Here is a 22,085-nt window from a genome sequence, read left to right on the forward strand (position 1 = left end):
ATTCACATCTGTTACATTATTTTTTATCTGTAGCATTCATTTTTGGCTTTTTTTTCTTAAACTTCTATCTCTCTGCTTGCATATTTTTCAGTTCTCCTCCTCCTTCCACTTCTTAAGTGAGACAGGATGGCTAAAGAAGGCTGGAGTTGTGTATTTTCCTTTTCCCAAGTCAGTTAGGCACTAATAAAACCCCAGCAGGTTAGGCTCTGGCTAAATAATTTTCCTTTTTTTTTTTTTTTTTTCATGAAAAAATAAGAGAAAAACTTTATTTCAAACAGGTTCAGTGGTATGTATGCTATAGCAAAGTCTGGTTGTAATAGCAGTTTCATTTCAAACCTGAATTGATGCACAAATGTGACACTGTTTAATGATCAATTACTGCTAAAATGTGGATTAAATCCCTCAATGTGCCAATTCTGACATTTATTATAGACCCTATTTTTTATTTTAGTAGAAGAGGCTAATTTTCGTCAGAAGAAAATGAAAACAACCTTATGGCTTCTACTAAGGGAATGAGCTGTATCCCCAGTATTGCTTTGAAATTATACCCCTAGGTTGTTAAGAGAAATTCTGACTTCATCCAAACGTATTATTTGACTGATAATCTTCAGTCATCATCTACTGGTGGCTTGATTGTTACTCCTCTTCTTATCTGACCCCAACCAATTAAACGCCAGTGTTTCTCAACTCTCTGGCTAAGGGCTATTTTTTTCTCCCACTTCTGTGCACACAGGATTGGTGAGAACGATTTTACCCAAATCAGCCTTGACTGCCCCAACTCTTCCTCCTGTTGAAAGGGATCCTATGTTCACCATAAGCACTTCATTCTTAGACAGCTTTTGACCCTTTTCTGTTTTTTTGTCTCCTTCCATGTGTACACCAAGAAGTCGTCTAAATAGGAAATAGGAAATTTCCAATTCTGTGAAGATCTCTGGTAAAGCTCCAACTGCACCAAGTACCTGCCCCACCATTCTGTCAGCCCAACACAAAGTAGGGTGAAATTTTCTTCCAACTCCAATAAGACCCCCTGGAGCAGCATACTGAAGATCATTTTGTTCCTCTAAAGTAATACAATTTTGGAAAAGATTGGTTTACACATGAGTTTTCCTTTGCTATCTTTGGAAACAATACCAGGTCTGACTTCTATCTCCTGGCCCACCTTTAATACTCCTTTTAAAATACTACTACTAGCCACACCACCTTTAAGGTCATCAAACTCACAGCCAGGTTTGGTGACATCAAAGGACCTAATAACAGTAAGTCGGGGTTCTGAAGTAAAGTCTCTTAGAGGTACTGGAATTTTCTTAATGATATACTCACAGACAACTTCAGTATTATATTTCAGCTGAGCAGAAATTGGAATAATAGGAGCTCCTCCTGCTACTGTACCTTGTACAAATGCAAGGATCTGTTCATACTGTTCTGTAGCCTGACTTTCTTTTACCAAATCAATTTCATTCTGCAGAATCAAAATATGTTTCAGCTTCATAATTTCTATGGCAGCCAGGTGTTCAGAAGTCTGAGGTTGAGGACAGGATTCATTACCAGCTACTAACAGAAGAGCTGCATCCATCACTGCTGCACCATTCAGCACAGTAGCCATCAAAATATCATGGCCAGGACAATCAACAAAGGAAACATGTCTGACTAGTCTGAAGTTCCCTTTGGTCCCTGGAATGTCGATAGGAAACTCATCAGGTATACTACTTCCACAAGATCTGTAACATTCTGATGAAGACAGTTTGCCTCATTAAGTTTGTAAATCTTGGCATTAGCCTATCCAAGCTTGATCATAATATTTCTTTCTAGTTCATTTTTGAATCTGACAGTGTGAACTCTAGAAATAGCTTTTACAATGGTAGATTTTCCATGGGCAATGTGACCAAGTGTACCTATATTAATTGTGGCTTGTCTGCTGATAACTTCGTGCGAGAGTGGAGTCAACCTGGTAACATCCAGTGTGGTGAGATCTTGGCAAGAAAGATGTTGCTGCCCCAGAGTCACACCAGCCTCGCCCCCCGCCATCTAAGGACAGATCTTGTTATGAAGAACAGAATGCTCTGACATATCTCAAGATGGTTCCTTTACCCCTCCCCCTGCCAGAAGCACAAGGATATTTTTCTCCGATATTCACTGTGAGAACTTCTAAAGGTAAAACTCACAAAAGGTCAAGCTTGTAAAGGTAAAACTCACAGAAGTGTGGGGACCCCCTTATGAATGAATCCTCCTGGAGTTTTTAACTCTCAGAAGTTGTCCACACTGAGCCTTCAGCAATTCATTGATTACATTTTAGGTTTCCCTACCCTGGTGGTACTAGTTCCCGTGAGGTTGCTGCTCGTAAGTTTCTGTGTTGGTAAGTTCTGATTCTATGTGCTTGCCTTTCAGTCTCTCAACTGGAGGGGGACAGCAGTTTGCCCTGTGACTTCACTTATCTTACGGATCTAAGAAGAGTTGAATTTTCATTATGTTTAGCTTTTACTTGTTGTTAGGATGAAATGGCAACTTCCAAGCTTCTTGCATGCCAGACTGGAAATCATCTTTTGGGATCTGGGGGTTATTGACAGTCTAGACTTGTGTTGACTTGAATACTCTTCAAATCTCTTTTTAGTTTATAACCATCTTTGCAAAGGAGAAACATTCTGTTGGTTCTTTTATTGAAGCTTTCAGCTGTACTCACAACAATTTTTTTCAAAATTTGGTTAAGCTTAAATCATCTTTGGAATTTAGGAGTATTTCTTTTATCTCTACCAGTCTATTTGCCTGGTGAATTTTCTGCATTGGAACAGATATACTGATGAAACTCTGGATAATTTCTCCTGTTGTGATTCCAGAGTTACATTTCTGGTTCTTTGTCTTTTTCATCTTTTTCATTTGTTATTTTCCTGTGCTCTCTGAGGATACTGTCTTTGCTCTTATTGTTGAGGTCAGACAGACATCTGGTCTCTCTGAACTTTTCCCATTGGGTTTTATTCATAGACTTCTTTCTCTTTCTTTTCTTATCTAATAGCAAACAATATCTCATATTCCCTGATATCTTGGATGTTTTCATCTAATTTAAATTGCCCATTGGTTGCCTCTATTATATGAAAAAAGTTAATGAAGAATTTAACTAGGGAAGATCACCTACTGGCCCAGTCAATCTTTACATATTAGATTCAAACTGTGGAGCCCAATTTTTCTCTGCTTACATACTCACAATTTGGTGGACACAGTTCAACCCAGATAGAGTAAAACTCATTCAGAAGTTATACCATTAAAAACATCTGGTGAAAATATAGTCACAAAGTTGAATGATTTATCATTAGTTAACCATCTGGAGTCTTCTCTTGAGGGAACTAAAACTTTCATCATAGTAGGATGTTTTGCTATCAATTGGCCACCCTTAAATTTCAAAATTAAATATATATAAATAAAGCAGCTCTTACGGTTCTAATAGCTGTTTTTCTCTTCTTTGCTTATTTGAGTTCTCCTGTTCTATGATCTTGTGTTAGGATTTTTCAATATTATGAGTTGGCACCTTTTAGATATTTGGGTACCCACTGATGTTTTTTAATTTTTTAGATTTTATTTATCATTGATATGCTGATAATGTCAAATATAAATTGATCTCCCCCTTTTTCCAGAGGTAAAAGCCATCACATCTTTTTGTACTCAGATATTATGAAATGATATATTTCTGTGGAACTGACCATATTTTACTCCTGACCTTTAAATTCTTAGTAATTTTCCTTCTCCTTTAAGTATAATTTTAGATATGAATCATAAATGTTTACTCATATTAACTAGAAAACAATGTGATTAATAGCCAGTCTTCAAGTATTTTAAATATTTAGCAAATTGATACCAGTGGTTTTATTCTTTATTTAATTCTTAAAATTATGTCCCCTGGAAGTTCCTAGTTGAAGTCAATGTGGTGCTTAGATACACTGTCTAAATTATACTCATGGTAATGATAACTCTTATGGAGGGCCCATTATGTGACAGTAACCCTACATATTTTTAATCCTTTAAAAAAATTGTTTTTAAGGCAGCTAAAACTTGTAGAAATTAATTACTTTGCTCAAATTGTGCTCATATATGGAAAATTCATGGTAAGAACCTGGATTTTTGCAACTCTAAAGCCTGCGTCCTTTTCTCTCTACAGCATTACCTCTCCATGGTACAGGTGAGCCATCTCTTCAGTTATTATGATGTCTGATTAGTATCTCAACTCTCTACCTCATTTTTCCTGTATAGATTATTAATATGTGGCAGAACCAATGAACTTGGCAGAGTAAATATATTTATTTACTCTCTAAGTGACTGATATAGATCACTGGATGGTCATTAACACCATGGCTGTTAATATACATTGTAAAAGATGGCTGAAATGAATGAATCAGCTCCGGGATGAAGGCACAGCACGCGGTGTTTCCCAGCTTTCCATGGAGATGAAACTTAGAGCACTAGGTTTGGGGTCACACGCTTGAATTGAGACTCTGCTCCACTACTTACTGGATGTGTAATATTGCACAACCCACTTAACCTCTCTGAACTTCTATACTGATCTCATAGTGTTTTCAAGAAGATTAAATGAGATATAACATGTGTAAAATGGTATTACCTTCTGAAGAGCACTCTATAAATATAATTATTTTATTAGAGCAGCAGTCATTGGTAAATTCTGATGCTACTGAGATTACTTGGAAAAGAGAGAAAATGTGTTGCATGTTACTGTTCTATTATTTAAATCTTTTCACACTTGGACTCCTACATTGCTTTACAGTCTGGATCATGCTTAACTTTCTGTTTGCAGCTTAACATCCTGCAAATGATTTATCACTTGCTTTACCATCTGTGCCTGCTACAAAATCTAGGTTAAATTATAGGATTTTTGTGTGTTTAGTGTCCTATGAAGATTTGCGTAAATATTTGGGGGATCTTCTAATGCGTGTTTAAGTCTTCCTTCTTCCTTCTATAATATTCCTCAATATTTTGGTATGAGTGAAAGGGAGTATATGAATTAATCAATAATAATTAATAAGCTTTTGACTGTGGCATATGCTGAATACAATCAAGCTCCTGGAGGGCAACACATACAGCATGTTACAAGTCTGTCACAATATGTATGATTTATGTATGTAAATACTAGGTCATAATCAATCTTCATTTGAAGAAATCACATATTTATAAAACAAAACAAGTCAGCATTTAACATTACTTCTGTCATCAGCAATGTTGTCTGAAGCTATCCTACTCTGCTGTACCATTAGAATAATCTATTATGGTATTTACAGAGAAAAACACTCCATACAGGAATTTCTGAGTAAGATGGAAATAAAATAGGATGTTGCTTTCTTAATGACATATTTTTCCTCTATTCCAGGTAAAATACACAATGAACAATAATTAAGAGGACAATTTGATGGTCTATATGACAAATTTTAGTGGGTACATTTCCTGTGGAAAGTATACATAGTTGACATACAAAAAAAACACAAACTTTCCATGTGTTTTAATTAGGGAGCTTTGATAGTATTCATTATAGTAAATTATTTCAGATATAATGTTAACACAAAGATGTAGCACACAAAGCAAAATTGAACAAAGGTCCAAATGGGATATTATTAAAATGTCAAAGTGAGTAAGCAGATGGGGTTTGTACGGCTCAGTGGATTAGTCACCAGGCCCCATTACCTTGGGGACTCTAGTGAAATCCAGTCTCAGTAGAATGATTAGAAAGTAAAAATAAAGGGTATATGCAGAAGCAAATAAATCATTTTATTTGTGTTCCCAACTAAAACACAGAGGTTTTTTTATATTTACTTTTCTTTCTTTAACCGCAAGACTACATGAAGATTACAATACAGCTACATTTATTTTTATCAGAGCTTTTTTCCTCTAAGATTGTGGAAATGAAAATAGAAGAAGAGATTGGAAACTATACAGATTTGTCATGCTCTTCATGTAACAGAGCATGTGCCCTGCAGAGGCCAGATGAAAGCATGCACTTTCTCTAGTGAAGCTTCAGCACAATACACCAGCGATTGTGTGGGGAGGTGCTACTCAAAGCCCTGACTCTGTAACAATCTCATAAAGAAGAAATTAAGATTTTTTTTTTTTACTGTCTTTCATCCTGGTCATCCCGCTAAAGCAATTACTACTACCTACTCTTTGCAGACACAAATTGAAACGTAGCCATCTACACTTCCTCCAAATTTTGACAAATCACTTTGACTTTTATTATGGCTCTACAGTTTAACACTCATCAAACCTCACAATCTGTACTGGTAAGTTAAGATTTAGAACACGAACACACATCCTAAAGGAAAAATTAGAATTGGTAGAAAGTCCTTTCCCCAGATCAAATAAAAGTATTACTCGGATATTTTATGATAAAAAGAAAGTAATTGCATGTTACACACTAGAGTTTGTGAAGTGTGCTTTCTGGATGACTTTTTGGTAAGAGCTCAGAACTGTTTGGGTGGCACTCCACTACATAAAATAAACACTTGCTGAATGCAGATTCCCCCATATAAGTAGCTCTTGAGACAGCAGCTGCAGTGTAATCGTGAATCCATTATTACTCTAGAGATGGAAGTCAAAGCAAGCTAAAACAGTAAGATGATACAACCCAATCTATTCAGAATACTATGTTGATTTGGGGGGATTCCATAGATAAGCACAGGCTTCTATTAAAATATAGTCTGCTCTTTGAGAATTCACTGAGTCCACTGGTGCTAAATACGTGTGTGTATATACAGGGTTTTCCAAGGAATCATAACCAATAGAATTTTATGTACATATGTAATTCTAAATATATATGGCAAGATATATAATTAAGATACTGCAATAAAGGACGAAATTGAAAGTAGAATAGGAATCTCATATTGCTACACGGTGCCAATTACATTACCACATTGTTTCCTCACTGCAAGACTGATAAGAATCTACAAGCACCCAGAGCCCAAGAGACTTGAACATGCCTGGTGAAAATTGGAAATCAATAGGAGTCTATAATCGCAAGCAAACGGAATCATTTCCATTGGGGTGAAAGACGGCAGGCAACACAGAGCTTGTACAGAGCTGTTGCACACAGGGCCAAATGGTGCCCTTTCTCTTCTGCCTGCCTTGGTGTTCCTAGGTGGACACCTGTTTGTTTGTTTGTTTAACGTTGTTCTTGTTTATAAAAGAAAAGGAAATTATTCTTTAGTTTTAGGCATCAAAGGAATAGCAAACCCTTGCATTGAACTCATGCTAATTAAATAATGATTTTTTTTCTGAATTTACTAGGAATGGGAGATAATTCATCTGAATTTGGCTCCTCTGCCTATCTGTACTCCTGGTACCAAGTGAGCAAATGTTTCCAGATTTTTTGTCAACTCACCACAAATTCATCTCAATTCTGGCTCGAGGTAAACTCCATTTCCAAAGCTAAGAGGTAATTTAGTCTCCAGGGTCATGTGGTTCTGCCCCTCCTTTAAGCAAAGCCTACCAATTCAACATGAAAATGAACATTACTATCCCCTAGGGGCCAAGCTAAACCAAACATTTAATTTCATTGCAAATGCCTATTTTCTCCCAGTTGAAATTACAAAGGTCTTTTTATTGTTGTTCTTGCTTTTTAGTCTATTACATGATGCACCCAATTCAAAGCTGTCCTTGAGCTCTCTGGCTGAGACAGAAACACACAGTTCAGTGATACGAATGTGGAGTCTTTATGAAAGACACGAATGCATCCACCCGCAGAAAGGCAGGTAGTACACTCAGTGACAGCCTCCCTGAGACAAAAACGGAAAGAGATGTTGCTCTTCAGACAACTGCGCCTTCAAAAGACTTTCAAAATGTAAACCAAAGTTAGCTTCACAATGTTCACAGCTATCCTGCCCACTTTTCTAGCAAAGGCGATTGTACTGAATTTGATGGGTGCCTAGGTCAGTTTTCAACAAACAATGCTGAGCCAAAAGTCTATTCATTTCTAACAGTTTGGAAATATAAAATATGCTAGGATGCTACCTTGTTAGTGAAAAGTGTGGAAAGGTTGTAAATGTTGCCCCTGAGGGGTGACCAATACATGCCTGGATTTAAGGGCATTTGTAAGGTTGGGGTGGTTCTATCTTGAAGGTTCTATAAATCCGCATTAATAGTTTCCGGAGAAATTGGGACTTAACGTGTTGAATGAAATATAGATTACTAGTTACCAATGTTCTGCAGCGCACAAAATTCAGATTTAAGAGAAAATGGCTTTTCCTACAAATTGACTTTTTCTACCCCTTCTACACTGCTTATGTTCTAGTAATTTAGTTTGTTAAAAGGAAATACGGACCCCAAATAGAGATAAACAACAAAGAAAAATACCCAGTACGATGTTTTACACAGATAATACAGAAATAAATATCTTTGAAATTCATATAGGATTTTCTATAGAGTTTAATATATGCCCTATTCAGCATCTTGGGTTCATGCAGCATGATTTTTTCCTTCAGAGAAAGCGGCTTCTTCCTGCCATGAGTTCAGATATATTTTCTTAAGTGTGCAAATTCCATAAGCACAGGCTAGTCTGGGGCAGAGGCAGAATGGATATCAATTTATGGACTCTGATTTGGGAAGAACCCAAGAATTTCTCTCTTGAGGCTTTCAGAACTGACTTGAATTCCTCCTCTGGGCTTATTGTATTCTCCCACAGGAATTCTTGTCTCAGTTCATTCCAGTAGAGCTGTCTTCCTCAACACAACTCTGATCTTGTTTGTCTTTTACTCACACTTGCCAGAGGTTCTTCCATTGCAGGGCTTATGTGGGGTGGGGTGGACGGAGTCTGACCATTTTAGAATGTCCCTGACAGGCTTCATCACATCTTCTTAATTTTATTCCTCCTACACCTCTGCAACATCATAGTAAACAGTCATCTTACACTTGTATCAATCTGAGTCATTCGCCACCTTCCACCACTTATCTTAGCAAATTTCTACCCTATAAATCAGACACCTCACAGGGCTGGCATGTAGTAGATGCACAGTAAACCATGTGATTGAAGAAGAGATCAGGTGGATGAGATGAGAGCCATCTTCATGGTACCACTTCAGACTGTTGCCCAGAGAGCAGCTCCATGGAACTTGGAATCTTACAAAATCCCTTTCCCTCTGGCTCCTGAGAGCACTTCTTGTAAAATGGGTGACAAAATACACCCATTTTACAACTATGAAATTTATAATTTTAAAAAAGTTCAGATTCCTTCTCCTTTTCAGGGAAAAATGAGTGCATTTTATTATATGAAGCAACACCTAATGTATTTTCATGTACTATTGTTTAAATTTCCATCTTTACCAGATAGATTCTCAAACATCCTTGACTTTGGATGATCAGTATGTTTGTGCAAGAGGTTTCTGGGGAGAATCTGTTTTTGCCCTAGGAAAAGGCAAAATATCAACATGTGAATTGTGTAAAATTCTACATATAAGAACATATTTTTTTGTCTAGTTCTATTTCTGGTCTTTATTGAAGACAAACACACACACATACACACACACACACACACACACACACACACACACACACCGTAAAAAAAGTTTTGAGAGGAACAAATTTTCTTTGACAAGGCATTAGTTAACATTTTGGCCTTTTAAAGTTTCCTTAATACTAGGATTCCCTGTGCTAATTGTTCAATTTACGTATTGTTATACACATACACTGTTTATTCAGTACTAAACTGATTCCAAAAGTACTACATTAAAATAAACTTGTTATTTGGTGACTGGCTTTGTTCATAAAGTTCTGTGTTTCACATTTCCAAAATATATGTTTATATCAGAAAAGTCATTATCCTAAGTTTCTTTTTAGCATAGCTTCCTTTTAATATTTTACATACGTTGCATCTTTGTTTTATGTAATAAGTAATTTTTCAAATAGACTTCAAAAAAAATTTTAATAATAACAAAGGATGCCCTAATGGAAAGGCAAGAGTATAGGGCAAGGGGCTATCTCTTCCTTCAGTTCATTAGTCTTTGGCAGAGCCCAACCAAGGTCAAATTCACCTAGGATGCCCAATAGCTGTGGGCATCTTCACAGGGTCAAGAAAGCAAACCCATCATGGATTAAATTTTTTTCAATTTTAACGTTGCAAGAGGTGTTTATTTTACAGGCACTGCTACAAAATGAGGAATCACCATAAAACATATCAAATGGAAAATAATTTAACTTCATTTTGCTTGATGTTTATAATCAAACATGACTTCGTGAACTTGCTTGTAAAAGTCTGTACCTTCAAATCTGTAAAGCAAAGGTTTACCACAATGAGACATAAACTGTCTCTATCCACAATATTTGTATGTATTTCCTATACATACAAATTCTTCCAACAGGCAGCAATGCTTGCAAATAGGCTTTAAACTTCCATAAAGCTGCACAATATTTCACTTTCTGTTAAAACTTTTACACTCTCTTAGGAAACTTAACAATAAAAATGCTTATATGTATAGCCCAACTCTGAACACTGCTGGTCTGGTTATGAGTATTAAATTTTTGACCAAAGAGTTTGGTGGGTTTGAGTTGAAATCTTGACCTAAATGCTATATTAATGATCACTCATAAAACACATTCAGCATGCTAACATTATAAAATAGGGTTCCATTCAAAATATACATTGGCAGTTGCATTTGTATTTTAGGCAGAATAAAAAGCATGTTTAACTTTTTTATATGCATATAGTTTAAGCAAATTATTCTGTGAAAGTATGCTTAATTTTAAAAAATTTCTTAATTTAAACTCTTTGTAAAAAGTAACAAAGAAAAGGTAACTAAATTTTGCTGTTTAAAAAATGTTGTTTGTTAATATTGCCTTCCAAAATATAAGGGTACTTTTTCTTCAGCTGAAATAGAGCTATAACACCAGAGTTTTGGCGTTCACAAATTTTGATTATAAGTATGATGGCTACATTTATTTTGCTGCATTGAACAATGCAGGACTTTCTACTTCAGTGGTAGTGAGTGTTCTTTTTTCTGTACATAATGCAGAAATGAAAATGACGTAGTAGTCACTGATAACGAATCGGACACTCCAGAACTGTTTGGCGATTCGTGCTGCGTGCCTTCGGTTAAGAGTTCTTGGATTGTCATTCGATTACCATCCTTTTGTGGCTCAGTTCCATGATCTTCATCTTCTTGTCGTCAGCCCCTTGCTGCTCTTTCAGGCGCTCTAACCTGCTCTGCGTCACACACTTGGGCCTCTGCCTCTGCTCCTCGGCCTTTACCAGGTGCTGCCTCCTCTCCTTTGCTCCGGTACCACCATGTCGTCATCTCGCTGATGGTGTGAAAAGGAAGGAGGCCCTGCTGGGCCTAGAAGGAGGCTGCTGGGCCAGGGGCTGAGGACTGACCGGCCCGAGGAGGTGGGGGCTCTGCAGAGGCTGCACCGCTCTTCTCCCCACCTCAGCCATGCCTCCGCCACCCCTACCCAAGTGCCTTGCTGAAGACCATGACCATCCCCTTCTCTGCGGTTTTATCACTCCCCCCAACTCCTGCTTTCTCCAGGGGGCGGGGCTGGGCAGCCCAGGGGACCAAGGGCAGGCCTTAAAGCACCTGGGAGAAAGGCAGGAATTGAACAAGCTGGACAGTGGCCTTCAAGCTGTGCCTGAGTAGAGGACAGGGAGCTTGGTATGTGCTTAGATGACCAGGCCGGAGCTGCAGCTGGGGCTCTTTTCCTGGGAATTGGGTAAAACTGTTTGCTACATGTCCCCATTGAGGAAAAGGATGGGCATGGGGGGTTCCAAGAGACCCTGTGTGTGTGTGTGTGTGTGTGTGTGTGTGTGCACGTGCGTGCATCTTTCTTGGTCTATGTCTTTGGAGCACTGATTGTAGAGTACTGGTCCTCCAGCAGCCGCCTCCCCCACCCTCAGACCCCTGCCAGCTGGCCACTTCCCTCCCTCAGCCTGCCCTGCTGGTCTCTGAGCCTCGGAGGCCCCAGCCTGTGAGAGAACAGGGCTCCCAGGGCCTCTCAGCCCCCGTCTCTCCTCCGGATGCCCTCCTCCTGCACCCCATTCCTGCCCTGCCTCTGAGCTGGGCTCCTCAGCCCTCAGGGCCCCCTGTGAGTTCCCTCAGAAAGTGTTCTCAGGAAGCGCCACTCCCTTGCCCTGGCCCTGTTTATAAGACTCCAGGGCTAGTGCACCCCAATCTTCACAGACACTGAACTTAGAGGTTCTACGTGGGTGTCCCCAACAGTGCACCCCCAGCCTGCAGTCACCCCATTATAGGCCCTCACTGTAACCCTCACCCGCTCACTGCTGAGGTTGCCTTTGTGCCCTCTTCCCCCCCACCCGCCCCCTGTTCCCAACCAAATGGTGGCAAGAGCTTGAATCTTTTGCTTCCACGGCTGTGCCCTCCCCATCTTCCCACCATACTAGCTACTATGGGGGCCCCATTCTGTAGAGAAAGCTCTGGATCACAGGGAATGCAGGGGGGCCAGTCTAGGTTCCTCTCTCTGTGTAGAAACGGTATAGACCGTTAGAAAAAATTCACTTATAATAGACTGAATTTTCCACTAGGCCAGCAACACAGAGGCTTGAATTTGAACTTAAATGGCTTTTTTAAAAACTTAATGCTACTCAACCATAAAAAAGGATGAAATTTTGCCATTTGCAGCAACATGGATGGCCTTGGAGGGCATTATGCTAAGAGAAATAAGTCAGACCGAGAAAGACAAATACTGTATGAGATTATTTATTCATGGAATCTAAAAAATACAACAAACTAGTGAATAGAACAGAAAAGAAGCAGACTCACAGATCTAGAGAACAAACCAATGGTTATCGGTGAGGAGAAGGAAGGGGGGAGGGGAAATATAGGGGTAGAGGTTTAAGATGTACAAACTATTATGTATAAAATAAGCTACAATATATGTTGTACAACAGGGAGAATATAGCAAATATTTTATAATAACTGTAAATGGAGTATAACCTTTAAAAATTGTGAATCACTATATTGTACACCTGTCACTATATTGTGTACAGTATCACTATATTGTGCACGATGTATATATTATACATCGACTATACTTCAATAATAAAAAGAGAGAGAGGAGCATTAAAATATGAAAAAAATATATAATATTTCTCTCCCTCATGAATTTGAGGATTGAGCTTCAAGCTCTCTACATATGGGAACCAGGAAGGATTTCTCTCACATGAATTGATAAGTTCCAGGAGGGAAAGGCCGTGTTTGTCTTGTGCAGTTTCCTCAGTGGTATAAAGTAGGCAGTCAATTAATGGTGATTAAATAAATGAGTGACTGGATCAACACATTAGTACAAATGTCATTATTAAATCAGCCAGTTATCCAGCAGGAGGTGCAGAGTAAGAACAAATAAGCTTTGAGGCCAGAAAATAAAATTTCCTGAACTTTGGAGGACAGGAGATAAATGGGCAACATATTGCAACCCTAGGCTACAAACGTGCTGTGTTACACAGAGGGCTGATGGACAGGCAGGCACTGGTTTGAACTTGGTGTTGGATACGGAGATGCCAGTTTTGGGAGGCACTGGGTAGGACTGTCAAAGACCAATTTGTTCAGACTGTTAACAAAGTAATGCAGGGAAGGGTTGGAAGCATATTGCTATGAAAGGAAAACTTTGAATTTTAGCCTTAAAAAAAAAATAACTTGGAAAACTTTTGCAGGTATGCAAGAGTCTATCTCTACCACTGCCAACATTTCCTTCTCGGCCCGTTTTTTCCATCTTCCATTTTCCTACTCTTCTTTGGAGCAAATGTGAGCTCCAAAGCTCTCCATCATGCGCCTGGAATCTAGCTGGGCATCTGGTGGCCAATAAAGCTTATAGGAAAAGCCTAGAGAGAAGGTGAAGAGAAAATGTTTTTCAGTCTTTCCTACCACCCAGGCCTGACTGGACCAGCTACAAAACCTATTTACTCAGCACTATCAGCGTTCTTTTTTTTTTTATATTTATTGGACTATAGTTGATTCACAATGTTGTATTAGTTTCCGGTGTACAGCAAAGTGAATCAGCTATACATATACGTATATCCACTCTTTTTTAGATTCTTTTCCCATATAGGCCATTACAGAGTATTGAGTAAAGTTCCCTGTGCTATACAGTAGGTCCTTATTAGTTATCTGTTTTATATATAGTAGCGTGATCTGCCAACTGAGACAACGACCTTTCCAGAACGTATGCTAGAAGGTCATCGGCAGGTCCTGAAATAATCTCTTAAAGGCCCTAGTACAGTGTTGCTTTTCCTCCTTTCCATGCACCCAGACACTCCTCCATTCTTATCCCCACCCTTTTCCTAGGAAGATTCACCAATAGCTTCTCTTTCATGAGAGAGCCACAAATGATCAAATAATTCACAAGACAAGCTCCAGCTTGCAACAAGGTATAATTAAAACGTGTCACATATTTACCAACTGGCTCACCTCTAGCTCAGCATATAGGACTAGAAAAATCTTTCACTGTGCTAGTAGAATCCAGCCGCCTGCTGAGAAAACTGTGTCAGCCTGACAGCGCCTGGCTTAATTACTTCAAACTTAAAATAATTAATAAGTTCCTCATTTTCCAACAGGAAAGCACTTAATGCTGTTCAATAAAATAATTCAAAGCCTACGTAGCTCGCTGCTATGTAAGAGGGTGTTGGGTTTGGGGGTTCTTTGTGCTCTCTTCTTCCTGTAACGTTGGGTAAGTCACCCGCTACACATTTGATATGATGTTTTCTTGCCAAGCGTCCCACAGGAATGTGAGTTCCAATCATTACATTTCTTCTAGCAAACCCAGTCTTCCTCAAATTCACCAGGGAGAGCCTTGCTTTCCCTTCCTCCTCCTTCTTACTAATCCTTCTGTGTCATGGGGTTCACTGTAAATGGTCTGAGGAGACTTTCAGCCCCAAAACCTAAATATTTGCTTAAAATAAATGTAGAAAGAGAGTGTAGGAAGGTGATTGAAAGAAAGAATAAAAATGATGCAGGGAAAGGAAACCTGAAAAAAGGAACCATAGTAATGAAACAGCAATGAAGGGTGGGTAAAATGGGCCCCAATTTCACTTTCCTCTAGTGGGCTTTCGGGGTGTCTGCACAGGTGCTGCAGGAGGTACTACTGAGGCACAAAGCAGCAGATCTTATTTTTTTAATGTTTAAAGGAAGCTTTTTTAGGGTGAAAGTGAAATTTCTCTCAAGGAGAGAAATTTTATTCCAAAACGCATAATGCAGAGCAATAGAGAAAGCTGTGGTTTCTCGAAGGTTGTATTTTTGTAATCTGCCCTAAAAAGAAAGCATTTATTCCATCCTGAGTGGGTCATCTTTAATAGAGAAGTTATTGTTCGGAGCTCCATAAGGCTATTAAAAATGGTGGGGGGAGGGGACAGGAATAAAAGGGTAAATGTCAGCAAGGCCTGCGCTTAGCACCAGCCGGGAGGCAGCTGTGAGCTCCAGCCCACTGCTGCCCAGCGTTGGTGTGCGTGGGACGATCCCCTGGGCACTTGCTGCAGCGCTCAGAGTTCCATCCCCCCTCCGAGCTTCGGATTCAGTGGGTCTGCAGTGGGACTTGGAACCTGTCTCTGTAGTAATGACTCCAGGTGTGTCCCACGTGTGTGTTCAACCGCCCACACTTTGAGAAACCAGCTCTCAGCGACTCGGGCGTCCTGCGTACCCGAGAGGGACCACCTCTGATGCCACTGCTCAGGGGAAGCAAATGAGATTAACAGACACTCCTTCATGTCAAGTGTTCTTAAGCAAGATGCCAAAGTTTCCTTGCCTCTTCCAACAAGATAAGCTATCTGTCAGCAGTGAGGCACAGGCAGTGACCTCACAAATCCTTACTTAAACTTGATTTCTTTCAAAATCCTGCTAGCTCCTTTGGGAAAACAAAACAATAAATGAATTGAAGGAAAACTCTCCCTTTCGTTCCAAATAGTATGTTTGTAAAGTTGTGATTAGCTGTTGTCATTGGTCCACAGGTCTTCCCCAGGAAAGGGGATTCTTACTGCCCCTTCCTTTGTTGGCAGTATTGCCCAGTTGTCCTCACAGGGGCTTGAATAGACTGTGAGAGAACCCCCTTTGTGTCCACGCACATCATCTCACAAGCTACACCAGCAGTGGGTCCTGAGGCCGTCCGCTCGGGTGAGGACTCCCGCCTTCAGCAGAGGGATAAATGCACTGAGGGTAATATCAGAATATCTGGCATTGTTCAGCCAGCCAGGGAGGGAGGTGGAGCTCTGACTGCTTCAGTCTCTTGACACCCTTTTCATTATGATCAAAACATTAAAGCACATACTCTTGCCCAAAGAGGGGAGAAATCTCTACTTCTGACAGATCTATGTATTAACAATTATAACGAGTGTGCACCAAACTCTCCAGAGAAGCAAAAGTTATCCCTTGCGATAGTCCCGTATTTCATCACCAAGGCTTTGGCAACAAGCAGCTCAAGGTTGTAGCCCAACTCAGCCCTTCACTGTCTGTCTGATTTGGGCCCTGTGACTGACTTCTCTGAAGGTCAGTTTCTTTATCAATAGATTAGGCATAGTAATAGTTTCTAGCTTGTGGTGTGGTTATACGGATTAAATGAGATAGTTTGGTAGAGTGCCTGGTACAGGTAAAGGAACAAAAAAATTCTCACTCCCCTCTAACTCCACAAGGCAGGATCTATGCCTCAACTGTTTATCATCATAATTCCAGGACAGATCCTGGCATAGGGTTCATGTTCCATAAATAGTTTTGGAATGTAGGCAATAAGAAAGGAAGATAGAGAGGAAAAAAGGGAGGAAGGTCAGACTTTGGAAGATGATTAAAAAAAAAAATCTAGTTCCAAGGCAAAGAATGAGAAGTGTTCAGAAAACGTATGTTGGCCCAGAGTATGCTGTAATAACATATAAATTATATAACCTTATTTCTTGCTCACAAAATTCCCTTGCAGGTCCAAGCAGTGAGTCAAGGATCTGTTCAGATGCCATCTGGTGGCACTGGCCTCTCAGCATGTGTCTCCCAGGATGACCGTGGCAGAGAAGAGAGAGCCAGGGAGCCGAGCCTCAGCCTGTGACTGACGGGCATCACCCTGTTCGGGTCCTGGGGCTGGAACCAATTACATGAGCCGCTCAGCTGCAAGGGGGTGGGAATAGAATGTGCATGAGTCATGGGAGGGGAGGAGAACCGAACACGGGGCAGCACGGTGATGCCCACCCCAGCGTGGGTCCTGGCACTTTCTAAAGAAAGGCAGTTGGCAAAGGACATGTAGGAAAATATATCCTGAAAAGAATCAACAAAAATAAATGTTAAATGACCTTGGGGTTTTTTTTTTTTTTTCTTCTTAATATCATGAGATTTTCACTTGGTAGCTGGTACGTGCAGGTACATAGGCAAGATCCTTGGTGAAACTCTTAATTCTCTCTCTCTTTCTCTCTTGCTCTCACTCCCTCTCTCACCCTTGCTCCCAACAAACACACATGCCTTCTCTTACTGTAGGTTAGATAAGAATTCTCTCTACCCATGTTAACCTAGATCCAAGGAGAAGAAAAATAGTTACAAGTGTTTGTTGATCTCTAACACATACTGAGAGGCAACAGCATATCAGGGATGGAGAACCTTGACATGTTAATTGTCCTGAGAAAGCCTTCATTTTCATTCCACTGGATAAACATGGAAGCTTTGACCTTGAGCTACCAATTGACTTGGACCAGGTCAGTACATCTAGGACAATTAAATTATGACAGAGTTATCTCTTTCAATGAACTAAACTCAATGAGGAGAGCTGCACAATTATTGTACTAAAATTTAACAGGAGGCAAACTTGGTTGGATTAACCCAGATGTAATCTGCCCACAATCCATCTTAAGGCTGTTACACATAACTACAGCTTGCAGGGTTCTTGGACTAGAATTAGTCTCTGCTTTTGGTCCTGAATTGCTAAGCAGACAATGTGAACTTTTCATGCCTTAGAATTAACGTACTGTAGTTGAACTCCATGCAAGGTGTTTCAGCTTGTTTCACTGTGGTGAATAAAGAACTTCCAAAATCTCAGTGACTTACAACAACAGACAAACATGTTACATGTTGGCAGCTGCAGGTCAGCTGTTGTGGCTTTGTTCAGTCTTCTCATTCCAGGACTCAGATTAGGGTTAGGGTTATGTTTCAAGTTAGGAGAAGCTCTTTGTTGAGACCTGCCATTCTCGCAGCAAAGAGAAAAGGGCAAGGGTGACGACGGAAAAATACAATGCTTCTTAAATCTTCCTCTCAGGTGTAGCTTGCATGGTGTCCACTCAAGCACCATTGGCTAATCAGTCGCACAGCCAAGGGATAGAGAAGTATATTCCTCTCCCAGGGGACATGCTACGAGGTACATACCTCCCCACCTGGGGATGTCTAAACCCCTTACGGGAAGGGGAGTGAATATTTGAGAACAATACAATCTACCACGGTAAGTAACCAATACTGAAGCTTTCTCATCTTAATATCTCTAGGGCTTAGCACAGGTGTCCAATGAATATTTATTAAATCACATTGCATATTCATTGTATTGAATGAATATATCATTTCCGTGTAAGTCAGTCATTTGAAAGAAAATTTTATCATTATATCTATCACCTCTATTATCATCAACTGATATTTTTTAATTAGCATGTATACCTAGTACTTATCTGAGCATTCTACAGGTACAAACAATAGATTTTTATCGATTACCTTTAGTAGTTTAACAATCTGAAAGAGAAAAATCAAAGAAAATAATTCTAAAACAGAAATTAGCATACATACTCATTTGTTAACGAGCAAACTCACAATTTCCTTTTTTGAAAATACTATTGATAATGCCAATCAAACCCTGAAAAAAGGAGAACTTGTTTTTCTGAGAATTGTCTCTGAGATTTAAAATTTTCTTTTTTCTACTAGAAACATTCTGGGGGGAAACACCAGAAACAATAGGGAAAATATGGATGATTCCCTTTTCATAATGAACTCAGGAGTTAGAAGTTGTCTCAAATCTGTCGATTTTGAAGGGAGTCACTGAAATAGTTACAAGGTTGAAGTACAAAATAAAGATTGTATGTTCACCCTGAATTCATTCAAAATATAATAAAAGTTTGGGATACACTTGGAGAAGGGTTGGTTATGCTGCTTTTGGATAAAAAGTTCAGGCAAAATGAAATTCTGAGCCTCTGCCAGCCCCCTGTTAGGGATCTGGGTACAGAAGCTATGCTACAGCACACTTTGCTATCACAGAAATCACTCATTTTAATTTGCATCCATTTTAGGAGTTGGTCACGGGCAAATTCACACATCCAGAGCCTGGCTTTTCCTCAAAGATACCAGTATGGTACACATTACATTACAAGAATCAAAACTAATACCTTTATCCCGTAAAACAATGCAATCGCCTCCTAATTGTAACTGGAAATTGTACCAAAGTTATCATTTGTGCTCAGTGAGTTTGTGAATTAATTCATTACCCTGTTAAAATCCCAGCGTCTCTTATCACCTGCCTCCTAGAAGACTCGGTTTCATTAGTAGCGCTGCCCCGTCAGCTGCCAACTGCATGCGCTGGAGACAGCTAAGAAGTGAACCTTTGAGCTGAGAAATTCCACCTAGGGGAGGAGACGCAGCTTTGACTTGCAAACATGGCCCAGGAACCCAGCAGAGCTATCTGGAGAACCACCTGAACCGTCGATCCATAAAACCATCACGAAAGTCAACGTCTCCTCCAGCACAGATCAGAGTCAGGCTTAGGGAAAATGCTGTCGGTAATCATAGCCCTGTTCTCTGAGTGTGGACAAGACTCAGGGATCAGCTGTACCTTACCTGGAGAAAACCTTGTGCAAACAGTAACCTGAAAACCATATTCAGAAAAGCCAAGCGAGCCCTTTGTTTTGAAATCCTTTCTTAAAAATATGAGACTTCATGCATTTCAAGTTTGATGTTACCGTTGAGGAAACAAGCCAGCATTGCTGATTAAGAGAATATGTATTTTCCGCAATGCCACCATAAGCCGCATACATTTGCCTCGCTGCCAAGCAATAATTAATTTCCTAGTGTACACGACCTGTCTCAAGACTTCCATGGAGCCACCCTAGTTTTTCTCATTAAAATGAATCCTCAAGGCACTTTGTTATTGTTTAGTCTCAGAAAAATATTGACAGGGGTTTTCTTTCTCCCTCCATCAACGTCATTGTTTTATAAATGTTAAGTGTAAAAGAATTTTTTGCACACCTTTGAAGTATTCCTTATCAACAATTCATTCAAAATCACAGAGGAGCAAAAGAGCTGGGTGGTCGGAACCATAGCCATGTTAGGAAAATCATATCTGCTTTTAAATCATCGTGTTACTGAGATAAAGCTTCACTGAAGGCACAGTTACATCCACAAGTTCGTGGGTTTCTCTTTGTGTTTAATTCAGCTGTGTTTTTTAACTAAGCTTTAGGGGGCTGGCTTACCAGCATTCTTGATGACAGCACCAGGCGTGGGCACTCTCCTACCCATTTTTGTTTATTAAGATGCCTTGGGAAAGAGCAGAGTACTTGTGTAGTAGTCTACCTTTGCCTCCTGTCATAGATAATTATCTCTTAATATTGGGGTTTTGCTTACCTTGTTTTTATACTATGCCCACTGGGAAGGGATAATTCCTGCTCTATGATATTCAGTGCAAAGCCGAGTCTATTGCCAGTGCTACATAAATGTTAAATAATAAGGGTCATAACATTCCTGCCATGAAGAACAACTATTTAAGAAAAGAATAAAACTGACATCTATTACCAATTGGCCAACGAGATCCTCTACAGAACTCAGATATAAAAAGTCAGGCCCTCCATTTTACTTTTAGTGTCCCAGGAAAAGGCCATACTATTTAATTATTCCAACCATAGGTTAAAGAAAATAGCCATTAGCTCTTTTGTTAAAACATTCTTCTCCTCTATTCATTGATTTGAAAGTTAATAATGCCAGTGGTTTTCTATGTCACGGCATTGAGTTTTAAAATTACTGAACCTTGCTCCTGAAGTCTGAAGTGCCTAAAATGTGACAGAGTGCACAGAACAAACCAGGACATATTTTCTTGGGGTTATTAGACATCTTAGAGCTAAGGTTATTTGAGAAACTACAAAAGAGAAATAAAACTGTTAGTCAAGGATTCCTGCTTATAAACTTACATCTGGAAAGTTCTCTCTTGTCAGTCTCCGAAACCCATTCAAACTTCCTCTGGGGATCACATGAACACCCTTCACTATGTCTACTCTTTAGTCAGAAGCAACAAAATCTTATTTAATCTAAAATAAATCTTTAATATCACTCTAACCTGTCATCCACAACAAAACATAACTGTGCAAAATCAGTTATTGAATAAAAAATATCAATCATATCTCATAATTCCCTTTCTTACCCGCCACAAAATCTTTCAGTTTATTCCTTTTGACTCTGTACCAGCATTTAAAACTTTCTAGCTCATTTTATTTAACTCAGTGAGGAAACAAACTTTTGGAGAACTTTTAGAAAGTGGCGGCTAAAGATAACTAAAGCCAAGTTGACGTTTCACACATAAAGGCATGAATGAAAGCCCACCTCCTCAACTTATTTACTTCTGGGTTCTCAGCAAGAGAAAACAGTCCTTGGGGTGTACCGAACACTAGGATTAAGAAAAGCTAGCTTTCATTCGACTTCAGTGTATACGGAAACATAAGAAACTCAGACAACAGTTTTACAAACTGAGAAACATGAAGAGATTAAAACTGTATAGTAGATTAATTCAAGAATAAGAGACATAAATGTTAATAGATCATCAGTGGTCCACCGAGTACACTAAACCAAACACACCTCACTATTTTTTTGATGAGATCTTCGTCTGGTATAGAAAGACATGTATATTGATCAAATTCTCTCACAGTAGTCTCATAGATAATAATATCAATAATAATAGCTATCATTTGTTGAATAATTACTATATGCCAAGCACTACTCTAGGGGAGAGATTTTACATATATGTTTTAAACATATAGGTAACATATATGTAAAAATCTCAATTTTTTGAGATTAGTATTATTATCCTCACTTTTCAGTGGGGGAAACAAAGTTTCAAAAATGTTGTATAACTTGTCCATAGCCAAAACAGTGGGCCAGGATTTGAACCTGTGTCTGTCTGAC

At 39.4% G+C, this 22,085-nt stretch overlaps 1 pseudogene; it reads right to left on the reverse strand.

Moving 5' to 3' along the window:
• Nucleotides 1-607: 607 nt before the first annotated feature.
• LOC132350809 (eukaryotic translation initiation factor 2 subunit 3-like) lies at nucleotides 608-2,025 on the reverse strand (annotated as a pseudogene).
• Nucleotides 2,026-22,085: the final 20,060 nt, after the last annotated feature.

The sequence above is a fragment of the Balaenoptera ricei genome, chromosome 1 (assembly GCF_028023285.1).
Source record: "Balaenoptera ricei isolate mBalRic1 chromosome 1, mBalRic1.hap2, whole genome shotgun sequence".
In the NCBI taxonomy this organism is placed as follows: Eukaryota; Metazoa; Chordata; class Mammalia; order Artiodactyla; family Balaenopteridae; genus Balaenoptera; species Balaenoptera ricei.